This window comes from Schistocerca gregaria, chromosome 4, assembly GCF_023897955.1.
Source record: "Schistocerca gregaria isolate iqSchGreg1 chromosome 4, iqSchGreg1.2, whole genome shotgun sequence".
Lineage (NCBI taxonomy): Eukaryota > Metazoa > Arthropoda > Insecta > Orthoptera > Acrididae > Schistocerca > Schistocerca gregaria.
The window spans coordinates 412,773,702-412,796,757 of NC_064923.1; the positions used below are offsets into that span (position 1 = coordinate 412,773,702).

Below are 23,056 nucleotides of genomic sequence, written 5' to 3' on the forward strand. Positions count from 1 at the left end.
CAGGTTAGAGAGTTCATTGCACTCGCGTGTGGTAAAATATAGGTTGTGTTATCCGTTAATGTTACTCATACCTACTTTCTTTAACAAGAACGTTAATCTTTCTCTTGCCTAATTAGGCTGACGACCGTTTTCCTTATTCTTTAGGTACAACATTATTAATTACTGTTTGAATAATTACGTATTTCTGACTTTCGCTTCCGATACGCCACCTCCGTTAGGTATATCACGGTCAACATAACAAAATTCCTCTCAGAGGGTAACACAGTTGCGTTGAGTTATACCATAATTGCTTTAATAAGATAGTTTTATTTCACAATCTGCCTCCAACTTTAAGGTTATGATATAGCAGTAGCAGACGGTAGTGTTATAAGGTGAGATACCTTTGTAATGAAAGTCAAAATTACCGTAGGCTTTATTGTTTATCATAAATCCTCATACAGTACGAGTTCAGTAGTTGCACTGAAGTATAAAACGAGCATGTTTAATAACATCCTCACTGACAAATTATCACAAAAACATGAAACATTAACAAGTAACTAAGGTTGGCGGAGATTCAAGACAAGGAACCGATAGATAGGTTACTACTTTATTAACTCATTGATACGTCTCCGTGATCTGACGACAGACTGCCAGAGTTTGATTTCGTAATGTTATGCACGCCAGAAGGGCGTCTTCTTCCTCCTCATTAACACTCTAACGTTTACTGAGTACGTTGCGACCTGTACACGCCGGAGATGATTGCATTTTTCTCTTAACAGCGTCGCCGGGTACTGCGCCAGTGCTGTTGCTGTCGTCGGCCACCGTGTTGGACGGTGCCTGTGGATTTTGAAAAGCTAGCTAACTCAAACCTTACAGCATGCTCCAGTTGGGGTGGGATTGATTTGGGGGGGGGGGGGGGGGGAGACCAATCTGCGAGGTCATCGGTCTCATCGGATTAGGGAAGGAAGCTGTCCGTGCCCTTTCAAAGGAACTATTCTGGCATTTGCCCGAAGCGATTTAGGGAAATCACGGAAAACCTAAATCAGGATGGCCGGACGCGGGATTGAACCGTCCTCCACCAGAATGCGAGTCCAATGTGCTAACCACTGCGCCACCTCATTCGATGCTCCAGTTGGAGTTGCAAAGTGAAATGATTACTTGTTACACCGAATTTTACGAGCGCAATTCGAAGTGATTCTCTCACTAGCAGCAGACAAAGACCCATCTTAGACCCTCCTTTAAATCTTCATAACATTCGCCCCTTCTTCAAGAGCCTGTACTAACCTCTCACGAGGAGACGTCCAGTGACAAGCGTCCATTGTCCAGGAGTGCCCTCCATTTCTCAATAATTTTCGAAGACTACTACGTCAAACCAGTCTGACCAGTGAAATTCCCGCATTTTCGCGCGCAGAAGCCTATAGCTGAAGAAAGGAATTTATTTTCGTTCTGTCTTGTTGGCGCTTCAAAAGAGCACGTTATTGTGTTAACCGCATGTTGCTTAGTACGACCCTCCTAAGATACTACAAGCGCCTATGAATATCTGCCATGCACTAGTTTTCCGCCTGGAGAAACTCAATGACAACTGAAACTTCCTGGCAGATTAAAACTGTGTGCCGGACCGAGACTCGAACTCGGGACCTTTGCCTTTTGCGGGCAAGCGCTCTACCAACTGAGCTACCCAAGCACGACCCACGCCCCATTCTCACAGCTTTACTTCCGTCAGTACCTCGTCTCCTACCTTCCAAACTTTACAGAAGCTCTCCTGCGAACCTTGCATGACTAGCACTCCTGAAAGAAAGTATATTGCGGAAACATGGCTTAGCCACAGCCTAAGGGATGTTTCCAGAATGAGATTTTTCATTCTCCAGCGGAGTGTGCGCTGATATGAAACTTCCTCGGGTAGCTCAGTTAGTAGAGCGCTTGCCCGCGAAAGGCAAAGGTCCCGAGTTCGAGTCTCGGTCCGGCAAACAGTTTTAATCTGCCAGGAAGTTTCATATCACCTCACACTCCTCTGCAGAGAGAAAATCTCATTCTCTCAATGACAGCTGTCTGCTTGGAACGCACCTCCGTGGAGACGCCATTTTGAAGGCTACGTATAGTGCCGCCATCTATCGGAACTTCATGAAATTATAAGGGCTAAGTGGTAATATATACCGCGATGGCCCACAATGAATGACGCATTCTCAAATGAAACTGGGCTAGAAAAAAAAATGTATTGCATTACTTGCAGAACGCCCTCGTAGATGTGGAAACGAACTCAAAAATGTAATCGTCGTGGGCTGAGATCATTAATCAGGCAAGAAGTTCAGCTGTATGCTGGCTCTTTCACGCACAAAACTTTAAGCATTCAAAAATACACACACATACACACACACACACACACACACACACACTAAAGCATTAGTTTATTCTATGGTGGCCTATAACTCTTCCTGTTTAGATTTGAAATATTTGGGAACATATTTCTGTTTCGTAGGCCTGTCTCTACGGTAATCAGCTGCTGCAGGACAAGAAAGAGGACCGCGCCAGACGTGCCGAGCTCGCTGCCAGCCTCTACGTAAGTTATCGGGCGCAGCTGTTGAAGACAGAGCTTCATATAATAGCGCGGAGAGAGACTACTTGTTTCGTTCGCCTACTGCTATACATCATGCACAGGTGTACGGCGCTATCCAAATCGACAACACTAATGGTTCGTTACTATTTCTCGGCCCCGTATAAAACATTTGAATGTTGTCCATCGAGAGATTTTGTTCACATACATTTCCAGCTCTATTCCATAAGACACATGTGTGTATGGTGAAAGGTCTTTCCGGTACCACTATCGTAAGTTCCGTGCTAGGTTTTGGAAAGTAGATTAATTACAAAAGCAAGTCCGAAAAATAGCCTGAATTGAAAATGGTCTCTCATATTCGAGAAACGTTCAATAAGTAACGCCACACTTTTTCTCTGCCAGTTTCGGTTGAAAAAATGTGCATTTTTTTTGTGAAACATCGTGGAATATTCCAGCTTCAGCCCACTATAGTTTCATGGAGTTCTGATGAGTTTCGGCGTTATACGTAGCCTTCAAAACGGAATCTTTAATGGAGGTGCGTTCGGGGCAGAGAGCTGTCACTGAGTTGCTTTTAGTGGAAAAATAGTACATTGCAGATATTTATAGGCGCTTGCAGAATGTCTACGTACATCTGGCAGTAAATAGCGAATTGTTAGGTGATCCTTCAGTCTTCATTGCAACAACGTCACGCAAACTTTTCCGATCTCCAGGATGCCGGACCGCCGCACAAAGCTCTCTCTCCTGGGATGTTGGAACGTGCGGACACTCTCATTTGAGGTGATCGACGGATGATGACAACGCAGGGCCTCAAGCAAGTCTGCGCACACGAGAGGAGCTTACAGAACTTCATTGGAATGTTCTTCCTCGTCGTCCCCTCAGCTCAGATCTCGCAACTTCCGACTTCCGTGTGTTTGGCCCAACGAAGGATGCACTCTGCGGCAAGCAGTACGTGGGTGGTTGGGAGTTTACTGATGCAGCAAGACAGTGGGTCCGACGTCGACCAGTAGAGTGGTGCCATGCGAGCATACAGGCCCTACCAGTAAGGCGGCGTAAGGACATCGCACTGAACAAAGATTATGTTCAAAAGTAGAGTTTTGTAGCCAAAAGCCTGGGGAATAGTATGGTATATTGGAATCCTGAATAAAACCAACGTTCTTTAAGATAAAGTGTTGCATTGCTTACTGAACGATCCTCTTAGATGTACGTTTGTAACTAGGCTGTTTAGGTTTTTATTTTGGTAACGCTACGTAGCGCTCTGTATGAAAATCACTGACTGTGCTGTGTGCAATCTGTGGCTGGTTAGCATTGTTGCAATATTCGCTGTTGTAGTGTTGGGCAGTTGGAGCTGAGCCGTCAGGAGTGGTGGATGTGCTGAGAGAGAGATGGAAGAATTATGAGAGCGGACGATCTGGACGTGTGTCAATCAGAAAGAGTAAATTTTTAGTATTGGATATCATGAACTTATATATATATATGATGACTTTTGAACATTATTAAGATAAATACATTGTTTGTTCTCTATCAAAATCTTTCATTTGCTAACTATGCCTATCAGTAGTTAGCGCCTTCAGTAGATAGATATCTTTTATTTAGCTGGCAGTCTTGGCGCTCGCTGTATTGCAGTAGTTCGAGTAACGAAGATTTTTGTGAGGTAAGTCATTCATGAAAGGTGTAGGTTATTGTTATCCATGGCCGTTCTTTTGTAGGGATTATTGAAAGTCAGATGGCGTTGCGCTAAAAATATTGTGTCAGTTTAGTGCTGATCAGAATAAGTAAAGAGAGAAATGTCTGAGTACGTTCAGTTCTGTTCAGCTGTTTGAAAATCAAATAATGTAAGAGGTTTATCAGCACAGTAATTCACGAATTTTTCTAAGGGGATGTTTCACGTTTTGCATGACACCTTACCATATGTCGAGGGGTCTATCACGTTTTATACTCTGACTTCCCCATTACGTGTACAAGTCACGTATGTTACGCTCGAGTTTCTTTAATTTTACCTTCATGGCTTTCCCGGGAGACCGGCCGATGCGGCCGAGCGATTCTAGGCGCTTCAGTCTGGAACCGCGCGACCGCTACGGTCGCAGGTTCGAATCCTGCCTCGGGCATGGACGTGTGTGATGTCCTTAGGTTAGTTAGGTTTAAGTAGTTCTAAGTTCTAGGGGACCGGTGACCTCGGAAGTTAAGTCCCATAGTGCTCAGAGCCATTCGAACCATTCTTCCCGGGAGGTATACTGTATGTAGGAGGAGGACACACAAGTCCTCTGAATTTTAACAGTAAATCGCGCCGTGATTCGGAAAGCATCTGTTGTGGTGTCTGCCATTGCAATTGGATGAGCATTTTCGTGACGCTTTCGCTCTTCCTAAGCAAACATGTGACGAAACGCACTGTGCTTCTAGCAGTCTTTTCTATAGGGAGGAGGGAGTAGATTAGTGTTTAACGCCTCGTCGACAACGAGGTAATTAGAGACGGAGCACAAGCTCGGATGGGGGATGTGTGGAGAAGGAAAGCGGCCGTGTCCTTTCGAAAGAATCATCCACAATTTGCCTTAAGCGATTTAGAGAAAGCACGAGAAACCTAGGAACTGAAGACCGGACGCGGGTTTGAACCGTCCTCCTCCCGAATGCGAGTCCAGTGTGCTAAATACTGCGCCACTTCGCTCGGTGATCTTCTGTATGTATTATATCAGTCCCACTTCGTAGGGATCAGAGGAGCGATACACAGTTGTCGGCCGAAAATGGGTTTTTGTAAGCCATCTCGTGGATGGACTACACCTTAATATTTGGCACGAGACGAGGTGTAGCAGCAACGTTATACAAGAAAACGCTAAAGCTCGCCTTTCTCTCGGAAACGGTTTCATTCATCTGATGGAAATTCATGGCATGTACTAAGGGTTCCGCACTCTACTTTCTCTACAAAATTGAAACTTCTAAGTTAATTAAATCGGCAACTACGCTATATTACGAATCATGTTTTGGTTAGCGAAAACTCAGTTATTGACCGTTTTAAGTGCAATGAAGTTGACCTAGGACCGTAATATTTGGCACAAGATAACGAGTAGCAGCAAAGTTATACGAGAAAAAGATGTAATAAAATCTTAAGAAAACCTTCCGTTTTTATCATTTGTTTTCGTACTGTCGTAACGCCAGAACATCACATTGCTCGGGTTTCTCTCGGGAATGGTTATTGGTAATGAGTGAAAATGTGTGTCACGTAGTAAGGTAGCCGGACATTTCGTTATGTACAAAATAAAAGCTTCTAAGTTAATGAAATCGACAAGTGCGCCAAATTAGTCTCATGTTTTGGTTACCAAATACTCACTTAGTGAGTCATGCAGTTGACCTAGGACCGTAATATTTGGCAGTTTTCCAGATATTTAACGGACGTGACTATTTCCAGTGATTATTCGACAATCGTGTAATCAAACAATAATGGGTCTCTCCGCTTATTTACGCACAGTGCGTTACATCTGATGTCGTTGAGGCTCAACTGCCAATTTCTACACCAAGTGACGATCCTCTGTAGGTAATGGTCACCCTGCATTTCACTACAGTTTTCTTTATAGTCGTTAACATATACGAACAGCCTCATGATCCATCAGACGTTACACATTAGATTATTTAGAAATACTATTGGTAGTAATGTTTGTAGACCTGGAGCCACTTTTATGTCTGAAGATTTCTCCGTTAAGAACGACATGCTGTGTTCTGCTTGCTAGGAACTTTTAAATTCTGTGACATTCAGTACAATTACGTTTTATCTGGTGAGAGAGGAATCTCATAAAACGACTTCCAGAAACTACAGAATACCACACGAAAGAAAAAGCCGGTATCTACTGCCTCTGGATTGCGTGGACGAACAGAACGACCTGGGTTTTACACGATCATTCTTTGCGGAATCTATGGTCGCTCTTCCAGAACAGATTCCCCAGTTCTAAGTGATAACACGTCAAAATAAAATCTGCTTCAAAATTCTACGACTCAATGAAATCATTTATCTATAGTTGTGCGTAACTGTTCAACATCTCTTTGAAACAAATCTCCAATGACTTGGAACGCCTCATACGTTTCTTGTTGAAACATATTTGCCCAAGATTGAGAAACAGCAAAGCGTTATGAAGCGTCCGACACAACGAAATTACACATCCGGTTGAAAAAAACCTGAGTTTGCCTATGACATCTAACTCCGGTTGCATTTTCACGAGCGACGTTCATGTGGTCATATGAAGCTGCAAAATGTACCACCAAAATGTTATACAGTTAATGACTTAATGTCTAAGAGCACGTCATTTTGAGACCGAGAAGCTTATGCCCACGAAGTATCGCTAGTGTGAAACTCAGCTTGTCCTTTTCTCACATGATGTACTGCAATTTATGGGTGAAGGGTAACAGGCATATTCTGTATTTCTAGATTTCCGAAAAGCATTTGACACAGTGCCACATTGCAGACTGTTAACAAAGGTACGAGTGTATGGAGTAGGTCCCCAGATAAGGGAGTGGCTCCAACCTTTCTGAAGCAATAGAACTCATTGTGTTGTTCACGACGGCGAGTGGTCATTAGAGTCAAGGATATTCTCAGCAGTGCCCCAGGGAAGTATGATACGATCGCTATTAACTTTTTATACCTGTGAGTCACAGTCATGTAGAACTTTATAAAAGACATGATATTTACGCCAGTGACTGTAACTCTTTCTTTATTTCACGACAGCAATTTCGGCCTCAGGCCATTATCAAGAGCAGATTTTTGTGGCTTTGAGCCATGTCAACTAAAATTGAGCTGACACATTTATAAATCGTTGTCATTAACACTAAATACATTCCTGACGCTGTTATATATTGCGAGCACACAGATCCATATGTCATAAAACAACATACTCTGTTGACACTCATGTTCGTTAGTCCATCACTAGTCACTTATGTTGAGTGCATAAGTGATATGTGCATATCAGTGATATGGAGTGGGATCATGTATGGAGCAAGGTGAAATACTTCGAAGATTGCATGAAAACTGAGTGCATTCCACTTTATCGAGATATCGATATATTCGTCAGCGACAGTATCCGTCACCGACATATCTTCGGGTGATAGGACGAATTTAATATGTCAGAAACCAACAAATCTACATCGGTTGTATGGTGCAACGAGAGACTCAGTCAATGGCGAAGGTATGTTAAGCCGCTCTTCAATGTTATTGTTAAGTATATATTAGAACATAAAGTTATCATTGAGGATGAGGAGTCAGATATGTGTAAGGGCGTGTGTACGTCTGCTACGTCCAAGTCTGTAAGTTTTATTTCTGTAAATAGAAATTCCGTGTGAGTGAAACAAACGGATAGCATTCCTATGTCTATTAGTGGTCCAGCTGGTTTTTGTGAAATACATTCTGAACTTAAAGCATAGAAAAGTTATTTTGGAAAGTAAATGAATCAAAAGCAGCCACCGAGTTGCAACTAAAGGTGGTGTGGCTGGTTGCTTCAGATACATTTAATTATCTCTCACCGTTGCTGAAGCGCAGCCACGTTCAAAATATTTTGAAAATATTGTAAGTGGTGAATATGATCGATGCAGGAAAAAGAATGAAAGTGTTTTAACTATCTGTGTAATGATTTATTTTGCACAGCTCATAAAGTACAACATGTATATAAACAATGAATAAAAGTTGTATCAGAATATGTAATAAATAATATTTTTGCAAGTTGAGATATATTTTTAGTCCATCATACATGTATCTCACGAGACTTAGCAGTTCAGCTATTCGAGATAGAATCTTTAAAGTTCATACATTTAAAGTGTCAGAAATATTTTACAGTCCAATTGTTGCTTTGCTGAAGAGACGTAGCACATCTTTACATGAAATGAAACTTAATAATTAACATGTTGCAATGTCTGATAATGAGAGACAGACTTAAAAGTTTGTGGGTTGGGTTGGGTTATTTGGGGAAGGAGGCCAGACAGCAAGGTCATCGGTCTCATCAGAGTAGGGAAGGATGGGGAAGGAAGTCGGCCGTCCCCTTTCAAAGGAACCATCCCGGCATTTGCCTGGAGCGATTTAGGGAAATCACAGAAAACCTAAACCAGGATGGCCGGACGCGGGATTGAACCGTCGTCCTCCCAAATGCGAGTCCAGTGTCTAACCACTACGCCACCTCGCTCGGTAAAGTTAGTGGAAAAATACCGTATGTCACAGTAAAGTTGTTACATATTGCTCCATATCGCATCTCAAATTGTAACAAAACACCTCTCAGTATATACAAATGTTATATACAATGAAGCACCAAAGAAACTGGTATAGGCAAGCGTATTCAAATACAGTGATATGTAAACAAACAGAATACGACGTTGCGGACGGCAACGCCTATGCAGGACAACAAGCGTCTGTCGCGGTTGTTAGATCGGCTACTAATACTACAATGGCAGGTTGTAGTCGGCGCACGAGCAATGGGACATAATATCTCCGAGGTAGCAGTGATGTGCGACCGTTTCACGAGTGTACCATGAATATCAGGAACCCGGTAAAACATCGAACCTCCGAAAACGCTGCGGCCGCAAAAAGATCCTGGAAGAACGGGACCAACGACGACTGAAGAGAATCATTCAACGTAACAGAATTGCAGCCTTTCCACAAATTGCTGCAGATTTCAATGCTAGGCCATCAACAATTGTCAGCGTGCGAACCATTCAACGAAACGTCATGGACATTGGGTTTCGGAGCGAAACGCACACTCGTGTACCCTTGACGACTGCACGGCACAAAGCGTTACGCCTCGCATGGGCCAGTCAGTACCAACATTGGAGTGTTGATGACTGGAAACATGTTGCCGGGTCGGACGAATCTGGTTTCAAATAGTATAGAGTGGAGACTTCTGCGAGTATGGAGAGAACCTCATGAATCCATGGGCCCTGCATGTCAGCAGGGGACTGTTTAAGCTGGTGGAGGCTCTGTAACGGTGCAGTTGGAGTGATATAGGAACCTGGATACGTCTAGATACGACTCTGACAGGTGACACGTACGTAGCCGTCCTGTCTGATCACCTGCATCCATTCATGTCCATTGTGCATTCCGACGGACCTGGAAAATTCCAGTAGAATAATGCGACACAGCACACGACCAGAGTTGGTACAGAGTGGCTCCAGGAACACTCTTCTCAGTTTAAACACTTCCGCTGCCCACCAAACTCCCCAGGAATGAACGTTATTGAGCATATCTGGGATACCTTGCAACGCGCTGTTTAGAAGAGATCTCCACCATCTCGTAGTCGTATGGATTTATGGATAGCCCTGCACCATTCATGGTGTCAGTTCTCTTCAGCACCACTTCAGTCGAGTCCATGCCACGTCTTGCTACGGCACTTCCGTGAGCTCGCGTGGGCCCTACACGATATTAGGCAGGTGTAACAATTTCTTTGGCTCTCTAGTATAGCTTTACGTAGATAATCCTCAAAACTGCAGTCCTCACACGCCCACTGCCTAATAGGTGTAAAATCATGAGACTGCACGTAGAGAGCCAGAGTTCTCTCAGTCACTATCAGCTGCGGCGTGAAGTCATACCAAAACTCTCCACCCCAACACTCCAGGAGTAACACCACTGTATCTCTCCAAATCTAGGGTAGTGTAGAGCTATGATTCATTGCTGAACAGAGTGACATGCTATTCATCAGCAGTCATTACTTCCCGATAACAGTACCATTCCAAAAGCAATTGTTAGTGTTGTAGTGTTAACGATACCCTACGAATGAAACGGGAATTTCGTAGCCCAGCTGATGTCAGTCTTTGACCAATGGTGTGGGATGACACAGAATGTTTCAGGGAGTCGATTAAATGTTCTCGAACTACAGGTGCAGGTGTGAAAGGAGTATGATGTAGTTGGTGCGCAAAATAGCGAACGACCGGAATGTTAACGACGAGTTGCTATGCAGTCCAACTTCAGGCCAATATCAAATCTGAATGGTCCACGAATATGGATATGGTACGTCTCGATCAGTAGGTCAAATCGAGACCCACAATGGGGCCCGTTTCGAACTTCGTCAAGTACTGATAAATCTGTCTCACACGGATACGCAACATCTCTGTGTGCTTCAAAGTGATCACTCGACATCCGACGCCGTTCATGCCTCTTATATACACTACAAGGATGGCAAGACGAACGACACAAATGCACAATGGCGTCCAGTCTACCTATCAAAGGAAAGTACTACTCTAATGATTGATGGTGTATATGTGTACGAAGTTACACTGACATCCGAAAGTGTCATCTGGGCGCTTCACTTTTTTTGTCGAGTGGTGTATTCCACGAGCCGGTATACCGTACATGAAAGTGGGTACTTGTACCAATGTTATCGACTTTCTGTCCTGCTACATTTGTGTACTGAGAGATGGAAAATGCCTTTCTACGTGTCCTAATGCTCTTCTATTATTCTCCTGATCCATACACGGGATATACGACAATGGCAGCGTAATGATCCTACAGTCTTTTTCCAATACAGGTTCTCTAAATTTACACAACAGGGTTTGCGAGAAGTAAATCGACTTTCATCCACGGATTCTCACTTAAGTTTCCGGAGCATAGACATGAAAGCAGACATAGATAGAGACATGTAATGCTATCCAGAATGAGATTTTCACTCTGCAGTGGAGTGTGCGCTGATATGAAACTTCCTGGCAGATTAAAACTGTGGGCCCGACCGAGACTCGAACTCGGAACCTTTGCCTTTCACGGGCAAGTGCTCTACCAACTGAGCTACTGAAGCACGACTCACGGCCGGTACTCACAGCTTTACTTCTGCCAGTATCCGTCTCCTACCTTCCAGACTTTACAGAAGCTCTCCTGCGAACCATGCAGAACTAGCACTCCTGAAAGGAACGATATTGCGGAGACATGGCTTAGCCACAGCCTGTGGGATGTTTCCAGAATGAGATTTTCACTCTGCAGCGGAGTGTGCGCTGATATGAAACTTCCTGGCAGATTAAAACTGTGTGCCCGACCGAGACTCGAACTCGGGACCTTTGCCTTTCACGGGCAAGTGCTCTACCAACTTTTTTTTATTTATTTATTTTTTTTTATAAGAAAATTTATAAAAACCTCTTGTGCATGAAAATAAGAGACGACGTTCTTCATAAAATAACACAATACTCTTTGAAAATGGAAAACGTAAGAGGTAGCTATATTTCCGCAAAGGCCTTCTATTTTTATTTTTTATTTTTTTTATTTTTTTTTGTTAACATAAAGGAGTATACAGTCTCACCATCAGCAGCGAACTCTTTTTTTTTAGTCTTTTTTGTTTTTGTTTTGGGGGATCACAGGAGAAAGAAAAACAAATAGGCTGCAGATAGAGAGCTATGTGTGAAAGGGATAAACATGTATAAGGAGAAAAAAAACTTAGAAGAGGAGGAGAAAAGAGAAGTGAAATAAAATAGGAATACTTTCCGCGCCATGCTCCACTCTGGCGCGCCATCAGAACAAAATGCATTCTATCATTGACCATTGAAGGGGAACGTGGGATCGTCCAGTCTTGGCTGGCAATGTTCGTTGAGATTCCAGCTTTGAGGCGGGTTGGTGAAAATACTCTGTAAATAGTTCGCGAAAGTGGCCCGATAGTGTCGATGTCGGCGAAGGGTGAGGTGATGTACTTGGAGGCGTGTCCAGAAGTCCGCCGGATCGACGATGTCGTCCCGGAAGAGGTAGTTGACAGCCGTGTCACTGATCCATGTGATGGCGTGCCACTTAGCCGGTGGAAAGTAGGTCGTGTCGGGATATATCATCATAGTAGGAGAAACGTGATGTGGTGGTACTCGGAGGTAGATAGCCACAATCTTCTGTACGAGGGTCCAGACAGCTGCTGCTGGCCCACACTCAAAACGATGTAAATCTGTATCTTCGACATTGCATTTGCGGCACAGGGGTGAGTCCACCAGTGCGATACGATGCAGTTTCTGTCTTGTAGTATACTTGCCGTTGACGAGAAGGTACCACATAGAGGTGGTGTCAGTGGTGTGATATGGTTGGTGGTTCGTTTTCCAAACTGTAGGCCATGAAACCTGAGGTTGACGTGTTTCGGCGGGGCTGCGTGGTGGAGACTTTCGGAGAAGGCGGTAGATGTCGCGGGTGGTCGTCTTCCTGGTCCTGGGGAGCTCGGTTCATATGTAGCTGTACTCCAAAAAGAAACGGCCGATATGTGACATCGGAGGTGGGATGTGCGCCAAAGACGTCAGTGGGCGTCTCGAAACAGGTGCGAGCTCGGTGGTCAACATTCCAGTAAAACTAGCATTTTGGCTTTTCCATAACCGGAGAATAGTATTGGTGTAAAGTGCCGTAGTCCTGGCTCTCACATTTACCAGGTCGAGGCCACTATCCCGCTTCGGTAAGGTGAGAGCTTCATACTGGACTTTGAATATGTGTCCAGAACAAATGAAATAGCCGAAAGCCGCCTGTAATCTGGCCGCCATTGTCGCAGTGATGGGCAGAATCTGCGCTATATGGGGTATCCGGGTTGCCAGATGGTTATTGACGAAGGTGACTCTCTGGCACATATTCAGCGGGTGTAGAATGTGATTTTGTATGTTGGCCTGGATGCGTTGCAGCAGCGCCCGATAATTGACCGCCGAGGTGCGGCGAATGTCTCGCGTGTACACCAACCCGAGACAGCGAAGAGTGTCCACCAGTTGAAATGGGACGACGCTGTCTGCGGGAAGGCCGCGGCCGATCTTCATGGCGCATGATTTTGCCACGTTCATAGCGCTCCCTGCCCCTTCACTGTAACGGGTAATCCACTGCATCGCAGTTTGTACGTCGGCCGCTGAACGTACGACGAGGGCAAAGTCGTCCGCGTAAGCTCGGCAGCGGAACATATGATCCCGGAGTGGAATACCTGTCAAACGTCGCCGTAATCCGCAAATGAGTGGTTCCATCGCAATGGCATAAAGCACCGTCGACAAAGGGCAACCCTGCCGTACTGAGCGTTCAATCCGTATAGGTTCTGTAAGTCTGCCGTTGACGAGAAGTCTGGACGTTGTTCCGCGAAGGAGCCGCATAACCACTTGCGTGAACGTCGGGGGAATTGCCATTCGGTTCATCACTGCGTTCAGGAATGCATGATTGACGCGGTCAAACGCTTGTTTGAAGTCGATGGAGATTAAAGCGCCTGGCAGCCTCGAGTGTGTTGCCACAGCGATCACATCTCGATATTCACTGAGGGCTGTCTGTATATTACGATCGCCGCCTAAAGATGTTTGTTCGTGGGAAACAATGTCTCGTAAGACATGTTTGAGTCGCACTGCTAGAAGGCGTGTGAAAATCTTGAAGTCGGAATTGAGTAACGTGATCGGCCGATAACTGTCGAGTCGTGTTCCTCCTGCGGGTTTCGGGACTGGTACAAGTAAGCCTTCCATGAACACTGGTGGCGGGTTCGCCGCGCCGGACAAAAGTTCCCAGTACATGTCCCTCCATCGTGACATCATCAAATCTTGGAAGGTTCTGTAAAATTCGAGAGGTAAACCATCCGGGCCGGGAGATCGATTCAGAGACCCTTTAGCCACAGCGCCTTGGACGTCGTCGTTGGTCACTTCATAAGTCAGGAGGGTAGCAGCTGCTGCGTTTAGAGTACCAAGTGTCTCCTGGGTAACCTCAGCAATGGCTTCTGCAGCGGCAGGTACCTCTCAGTGCGTTGTGAATGCATCCGCAATGGTAGCTTGCGAAGTCAGCCGGCGTCCATCAGGTAAGTCTAAAGTTGTCATTAAAGCCTGTCGGCGTCGAACATTTTGAATAATATGATGCATAGAAGGTTCTTCACCGTTAATCCTATCTTGGCTGCGTGCTCGTACAATAGCTCCCTCTAGACGACATCTGATCAAGGTTAAAATCTTCGCCTTAATGCGTTGAGCTTCTTTTAGATGATCCGGGGATGGAGGTTGATCCATGAGTTCACGTAGAGCGCTATAGTAGAAATCAGTTGTATGGTGATTCCACCTGGCTTTGGCTCTGCCATAGTGTGTCAATGTGCGTCGGATGGCCGGTTTGGCGCACAGCAACCACCACTGCAGTGTGGTCTCGTAACGCGTAATTCGTTGAACACTGGTGTGCCACGTGTCGGTGACCTGTTGTCGACATTCAGGGTCCTGCAGTAGTGCTACATTGAGTTTCCAAGGTCCTGCACTGCGCCATATAGATTGTCGACGTAGGTTCATGGTACAGATGTAGATGTCATGATCCGAGAAGGCAGACGGCCAACGTTCCGCGTCGAGGAGAACTGATTTTAGAGCGTTAGAGATGTATATTCTGTCAAGTCGGCTGGCGGAGTGGCTCGTAATGTGTGTATACCCCGGGCGGTCGCCGTGTACCACTCGCCAAGTGTCGAGGAGACGAAGGCGGCGGACGAGGAAGCGAAGTTCCGGACATGTGGTGAGAAATCTCCACCTACGATGAGATGATCGTATCGGCCGAGGAATAAAGGTGTGATATCTTCTGCGTAGAACTGGGAGCGATCCCTCCGTTTATCAGTGCCCGATGGGGCGTACAGATTAATGATTTTGAGTCCGTCAACTGTGATGGCCACCCCTCGCGCTGTTGGGAGGTATGCGACATCGGAAACTGCAATCCCTTCTCGGAGGAGGATGGCTGCGCCTGTGTGTTCCATAGCTGCAGGGGCGGCGTACGTCTCATATCCATAACACCCAGCCCAAGTTGCTGTCCTCAGTTCTTGTAACAGGGCGATGTCGATGTCCGCTGCTCTTAGCGTGTCACGGAGCAGTTGAAGTTTAGCGTGGGAGCCGATATTATTAGTATTGATAGTAGCTATTCGGTACGCCTGATGGGAGATTCGTGCTGCCGATACGGTCGTAGCTAGTGAAGATTGTTGTGGTGGATACTGGAAGTCCATAGAAGTCGCAGTAGTCGCCGTAGAAACTTCCCCCATTTTAGTGTTGGTCTAACGGAGGAACAGATCTCATTTCCGCATCAGATGGAGGTGGGAAATCCGTGTCATCCGCCCATGAAAAATGTCCGACAGGTTTGACATCGGCGAGAGGTGGCAGCGCCGGCCGAGTCGGCTCAGTTGCGTCGGTGACAACAGGCGTGCTGTGTTCCATGGCTTCTGGGCGCGGGGCTTGCGCACGCTCTCTTTTGGACGGTTCACCGTCTTTTGGATGACGCGTCTCCGTGGCAGAGGAGAAAGTGTTATCGTGTTCTCCGTCAGAGTGATGTGCCATCTCTTCGTCCTGCGGAGGGGGCTCAATGGTTGATTCTGATGTCTTGCGGCGTTTTTATCGTCGTTTGTTCGACTTCTGTTTTCGGCAATGAGTTTCGGTGTCTGAGGAAGGAAGAGATTCACATCGTTCGGGTACAAAAGCCGCGGGTGCTATGATGCGGTCGTCATTCCCCAGAACACTCTCACTGGCATCCTTGTGATCTTCTAGCGTGGGTGTGTCCGGCTGTTGGACATGTTCACGGGCGGCATCGTCGGTGTCAAGGTGCTGGGACGCCTCCGAGTGTATCGGACCAGAGAGATGCTCATGAACGGCGTCTTGTGTGGGCTGGACGTGCAGTGTCGCCGCATAGGTGACTGGAAGGGTGGTCGTGGTTCTGTCGGTGTTCGTATCGTCGGGCCTTAGTTGTGTGATGCGGCGTTGCAGGCATTCATTACGGACGTGGCCTTCTTTGCCACAACCGGAACATGTTCGAGGTTGTCCGTCGTAGATGACCACCGCGCGGCAGCCGCCGATAGAAATGTACGATGGAACGTGCCGTTTGAGATCGATTCGGACTTGTCTCACACCATTAAGCACCGGATACGTCGTAAACTGTGCCCATGTCTCGGCTAAGTGGCTCTGGACTTTTCCGAACGGGCTTAGCGCCGCGATGACTTCATCTTCTTTTACCTCGAAAGGCAGTTCGAATACACGGATCGTCCGAAGGCCAAGTCCTGCATGGTCGACATCCACAGGCCCGACGTTTCCGTCGGAGTGCCGAAATTTTAATCCATGTCGCGTCCTTTGAATGCCGATGAGTTCGTCACGGGGGATCTTCACGTCTTCGCGTAGGAAGCGTTCGACGGCCAGTGCTTTGGGTCGTGCGTATTCATTTGAGAAGATGAACTTAAGAGTGTTCTTCCTGTAAGAGTTGGCCATTAGAGCGTGGTCGACTGAGAATCGCTGTGACGATGATGTAAACAAAACACTCCGCGGGCGCAGCGGCGTGGACGTCCGAGCGCGGTGTGCACTGCTGCCCTGCGACCAACTGAGCTACCCAAGCACAACTCACGCCCGGTACTCACAGCTTTACTTCTGCCAGTATCCGTCTCCTACCTTCCAAACTTTACACAAGCTCTCCTGCGAACCATGCAGAACTAGCACTCCTGAAAGAAAGGATATTGCGGAGACATGGCTTAGCCACAGCCTGTGGGATGTTTCCAGAATGAGATTTTCACTCTGCAGCGGAGTGTGCGCTGATATGAAACTTCCTGGCAGATTAAAACTGTGTGCCCGACCGAGACTCGAACTCGGGACCTTTGCCTTTCAGGGGCAAGTGCTCTACCAACTGAGCCACCGAAGCACGACTCACGCGCGGTACTCCCAGCTTTACTTCTGCCAGTATCCGTCTCCTAGCTTCCAAACTTTACAGAAGCTCTCCTGCGAACCATGCAGAACTAGCACTCCTGAAAGAAAGGATATTGCCCATGAAAGGCAAAGGTCCCGAGTTCGAGTCTCGGTGGGGCACACAGTTTTAATCTGCCAGGAAGTTTCATATCAACGCACACTCCGCTGCAGAGTGAAAATCTCATTCTGGAAACATCCCACAGGCTGTGGCTAAGCCATGTCTCCGCAATATCCTTTCTTTCAGGAGTGCTAGTTCTGCATGGTTCGCAGGAGAGCTTGTGTAAAGTTTGGAAGGTAGGAGACGGACACTGGCAGAAGTAAAGCTGTGAGGACCGGGCGTGAGTCGTGCTTCGGTAACTCAGTTGGTAGAGCACTTGCCCGTGAAAGGCAAAGGTCCCGAGTTCGAATCTCGGTCGGGCACACAGTTTTAATCTGCCAGGAAGTTTCATGTAATGCTATTATCATAACGGGTTTGTACGACCAAGTCGAAAGTGTAACAGATATGCTCGGGCATGCGTTTTCCTTTGAATAAGCTTTGCATTTTCCCAGAACATTCCAACAAATATGTCTTCCAGTCGACTTTCCTAATACTGATTTCACTTAAATGTTCCACTTCACATCTCTTTTAGTATTGCCCCTGAACACCTGGTGTATGTGTTGTTGTCAAGACGTTCACCATTAGTCTCGTACACAGATATTAACGGACTGGCCTAATGAATGGTGATACTCTTACTTTTTCTCAATCCAGGCCTCTCTTTGTATATGTTTTCACCCTGTTGCTTCATAATACTTGTAGAATGTTTCCAGTTATTCATTTAGCCTTAGGCTTAAGCTGGTAAGTAGGAAGAATGTCTTTCGCATACCAACGAAAGCTGGTCACAATCTTCCTGCCACCGTCCGCGTTCCTCACGTGGACATATTCAACAGTCATCCATTTCTCATCTGTTGAAAATGAAGGAGTTCAGTCTGCATAAACATTCACTAACTTTGATCGAATTTCAGTGATAATATACTCCCCAGACCACGGAATTTTCTCATAGTACTGTGTTCCAGTGGTTTCATTCGAGAGACGAATAAACAATACGACTAGTTTAAAAAACTATATAAAATATTGCTCACATAAAGTTAACATTTGATTTATATGTTTGTGCAAAATGTAATAACATGACGAAAATAAAATTTGGCTATTATCAACATTGTTCATACCGGAACAAAATCGGTTGATGTAAAGTTTATTTCTTGACTGTTTCAGGGGAATGGTGTAGGGCTGTTATTGATTAAAACATACCTTAGAGATCTAGTGGATAACGCTGGGGATTCCATGAAGCTACTCGCGGGTGACGCCGTTGTCTATAAAAACGTGGCGCCACGAGACTGTAGCGAAATGCCGAAAGATCCCGACAGGCTTCGCGTTTGATGTAGGTACTGACAGTTGAACCTGAGCCTAAATAAATGTAACATACTGCGTACCAATGTGCGAAGAGAGCCACTACTAATCAATTTCACTATTGGTGAAAAATCACTAGAAACAGCAACTGCCCTGAAATACCGTGGAGTAACTATCCGGATGGGACTATTACCAAGCTGGAATAATACGGGTGGGTAAAATAAGACTGGCCTGGAAAATATTTATAAAGCTGAATCAGAATAGATCCTTGTTAACTAACAGTAGAACTATCTGTTAAAGGCTGCTAGAAACTATGTATTCGATGTTCCAGTTGGTTGCTGTCACATGCTGAAACATTGTAAGCCCCTGCTCTGCAACTACGAAGTGTTTTTGTAAAATCCGTGTGGGTAGTCTATAAGTTTGGAGATGATCTTTGACTTTCCGTGTTTTCTTCACTTTGATATTGTTGTAATAGCAGTCAGTAGGTTATAAGAGAGAAAGACTGGAGTTGAGGTGTGCAGATGGCAAGGAGGGTCAGAAGGTAATGTTTTTCAAAGCTGATGTGTTGTTTGTATTTTTTGTGCGTAATTCTGTGTTAAAAAGTAGTGAATAATAAATATTTTGAGTTTAAATTGAAAATCTGGGCTTGATCATTCAGTATCGTGATCAAGTGTGTAGTGAATATGGAACGGTGAGATTATATCTGAAAGGGGGGAAAGGAGGGGGTTAAGCTAGCTTCAATACTAACTGTTTAGTTTAGAGTGTCTACATAGGCGCATTTTCCCCATGCTCTGTTCCCAATGTGTTTAGTGACCAGCTGAATGCAGTACAAACTGATGCTCCCTATAAAACAAGGCGTGCTCACTGTTAAGTGTTATATAAAGCACAGTGCCTGTATGGAAAACGTGTGCAGAACTGCTTTCGCAAGTGTTTGACAGTGAAAGTGTTTGGGCAAAACCCCCAGAAAACTTAGTGGCAAAATGGCGCGAATAAAATCCTAACTGTCTGAAAAGAGCTCCAATTCAAGGGGAAAAAAAACGCTGGTTGAATTTCCTCCTTTTGCGAGAACTGAAGGGTGATCCATTTCATTTTTAAAAACCATTCAACAGCCAAGAGGCATAAAATATTTTTTTATTTAAGGCAACCGGTTTAAACAGACTATGCTGTCATCTTCAGGTCTTAAAACCTTTTGCTGTAAAGCATGCTCATTTTACGCTGACCTCATGCGCAAAATGTTAAGTGGACAAAAATTGCACTTTACAAAAGATTTTTCATCGTTAAAATATTTAAAAACATAAAGCACCTTGTGTAACAGGCTACTTCCACAAACAAATTGGACTTAGGATTCACCCTTGTTCATAAGTATGTCATAAGGTGCCGGCAATGATTGCCACTGACATCAGCGCTGCACTTTGCTCGACTTGCCGAACAGCAACACACACATAATAGCTCATAAAGGCCTGAAGATGACAGCACAGTCTGTTGAAACCAATTGCCTTAAATAAAAAAAAAATGTTTTATGCGTCTTGGCTGTCGAATGTTTTTTAACAAAGCAGTGCTGGAGTGAAAGGAAGCCGGAAACAAATTCTGACAAATCTCAACGCCATTTATAAGTGCAAGTGATAATTAAGTCATCATCATATCGAGACATTATAAAAAAAAGATCCTGCATCTGTAACCTTACAGATGTGCTGTTGTGCATGCAGGCGAACTACTTCGTGTTAAATTCTGCCAGTGGTTTGAGTGAAGTGCAATCAGGGCTTTGGATCGCCAGTTTATCAATCTTCAGACAAGACCTGGTTAAGTTTGTCAGAGTAGATAAACTGACAGAACATGCACTATTATGCATGCGTAATCTCAAGACTGGTGTTTGGTGTTCTGTAACAGGTGACCGCATCTTGATGTAATTCTTTCAGCAAACTGTTGATGCTAATTGGTATGTTCAAAAACTTTTTAATTCGTTTGTGGCTCAGCTGCCAGAAAATGAACGACTGTATGGATATTTTCAGCAAGACAGAGCAACTGCTCACACTGCCTTGACAACCTTGTCACGGGTGCATGAAGTGTTCGATGAGACGATCATCAGGAGGGGCAGTGCAATCTTCTGGCCGTCTCGATCGCCTGATCTCTTCCCTCTGATTTTTATCTGCAGGGCACATTGAAGGGTCACGTATACTCAAATAATTCCCCACACACTACAAGAATTACATCAGAACACTGAAAGCGCTCCTGCTACTATCCCTCTTAGAGCTGCTACGTGTGTGTTGTAGTTCGATAAATCGAGCAAGGCGCAGCGTTGATGTCAGTGGCAGTCATTGCCAGCACCTTATGAAATACTCATGCGCAAGGGTCCATCCTGCGTCAGACTTATTGGTAATATTTTCTGAGCCAGTTTTATGTTGCCTGCCCTGTAGAAGAGATTGGGAAGACCCAATGAAAAGTGGAGCACGTTGTCACAGAATCATTTAGTAAGCACCTGAACATTAAGTAAGTGCTCAACAAACTCCGATGCTAGCTGGATCCATGCACGAGTTGTGCGTAACGAAGAGATTTACTGTTGAAATTGTGACAGCGGACGTTCCCAGAAGAGTTAAGGAACATATTACTTCCTCCCTTACATGCTGTGAGACATGACTAACGGTGTAAAAATAGGAGTAATTTGTACTCATAAGCCCATTGTCAACAGAAAGCATCAATCTGTTTTCCGTAGCGGGAAAAGTGATTTTTAAAGAAGAATTTTACATGCCCAGTCGAAGATCAGTGAAAATCAGATAAACTAGAACTCATATGGATGTTTCACACCACATTGGAATGGATCCGGGAACGAGGGAGGAGAAAGTGGTACCATGCTCCGTCACACACCATAAGACAGCCTAGGGATGTTTGCAATTTCGTTTTAAGCATTGTGTAGCTGGAGTTAGCCCAAACAAATACTGCTCATCACATCTACGATGCAACACCGATTGTCTACAGAAAGAGTCTATTTCTGTCCCATTACAAACAAAATGACTTTTAAAGTCATGCGATAGAGCGGCGCCAAATTAGTCTAGTGCAGTATTCGTTTTATCGATCTATGTTAACAGGAACAGTGAAATTCGAAGAAAAATCGAGTACTCCAATAGCGACTGAGAAACACTGCTGTATGGCGGTAGCAGAGAGCGCGGGCCAGGGTGGTGTTATCGCTGCTGGATTATTCGTTATCCTTCGTGTTTTGCTGTACCTGTTAGTGCATATAGATGAAACGAATATCGAGCTAGACTAATTTGGCACCAGTCTACAAAATGGACACATAAAATTTCTCTTTAAAATCACTTTTTATGTACCAGGAAAAAAACCGACGCTTTCCGTCCACACTGGCCTCATGACTCTTAAGAGGGAAAACCACTATATGTAGACGTAGATTTAGATTTCTGTTTCAAGCTGAAAATTTTTGACGTTGCCCACGTAAGTGTTGGACTTGATATGCCACCTGCTGGTGAAATATGTTGGCCAGTATATAGAAATTTGAAAATTTATCACTTTAACTTTTTTCCTTTGTTAACTACGACTTAAACATAAATTCCTAATTTGTACCTCTTCCATACATCGTCACCATGCTCATCAGCTATTTGACATATGCAGCTGGATAAAGCTTACTTAGATTTTTTTCGTCCGCAGCTCGTGGTCTCGCGGTCGCGTTCTCGCTTCCCGAGCACGGGGTCCCCGGTTCGATTCCCGGCGGGGTCTGGGATTTTCATCTGCCCCGAGATGACTGGGTGTTAGTGTTGTCCTCATAATTTCATCATCATTCATGGACGTGGCAAGACTGGACTGAGAAAAGGTTGAGAATTTGTACGGGCGCTGATAACCGCGCAGTTGAGCGCCCCAAAATCCAAACATCATCATCTAGTTTTTTGCATCCATTACACCCTTCTCCTAAAGGCACCTCCGTTGCTCGTGCAAAGTTTCTGATCCATCGACACGCCGTTAGGTCATTACTTCGGTGTTTTGTTGGCTCCTGAGTCCAGTAAATAGCTTCTTTGGCCCTTATACCAATAATTCACCTGGCTACATGCCCAACCCATCTCCGTCAGCTTTAAATTTCCATCATAACTGTGTTCCCGGCAACTTAGTGTGACCTCTGTCATTTCCGACGTCATATTCAAATTATCCCATTCTATATCTGTTATTTGATTTGAGTCCCAGTTTCGCTTTAAAACGCCATCGTCGCCTCTTAGTGTCTATTGCTCTGATTTATCAGCATTTATTAGCTCTTCGAAGAGGTCTTTTGTGTTATAATAACTATTAAAGGCATTATATTATGTGTCCGTCTCTCCTAACGCAGTATGAGTGACTATTTGAAACTTAGAAACGTTACACAAAAAATTAAAGTGCGGTGTAACTACACCTCCGATTCTGCACCTACAGGAAGTCATCTGCGCGGAGAGATTGAACGAGAATTGCATTTCCTTTGCGGGAGCAGAAACTACAGATGTCCTGAGATCCGGTTTGCAGTGGCTTCAATATCACGCTGATTTGCTAGCGCGTTACCGCGAATGCATGAGTCCGTTACAGAG

At 45.0% G+C, this 23,056-nt stretch overlaps 1 protein-coding gene and 2 non-coding genes across 3 annotated transcripts in view; all 3 read right to left on the minus strand.

Moving 5' to 3' along the window:
* LOC126266619 (L-lactate dehydrogenase) overlaps positions 1 to 23,056 on the minus strand; it is a 291,594-nt gene that overhangs the window by 243,394 nt on the left and 25,144 nt on the right. The window lies entirely within an intron of this gene.
* Positions 1,590 to 1,664, minus strand: Trnal-caa (transfer RNA leucine (anticodon CAA)). The gene has a single exon. It is a non-coding gene; the product is annotated as a tRNA-Leu (tRNA).
* Positions 16,996 to 17,070, minus strand: Trnas-uga (transfer RNA serine (anticodon UGA)). The gene has a single exon. It is a non-coding gene; the product is annotated as a tRNA-Ser (tRNA).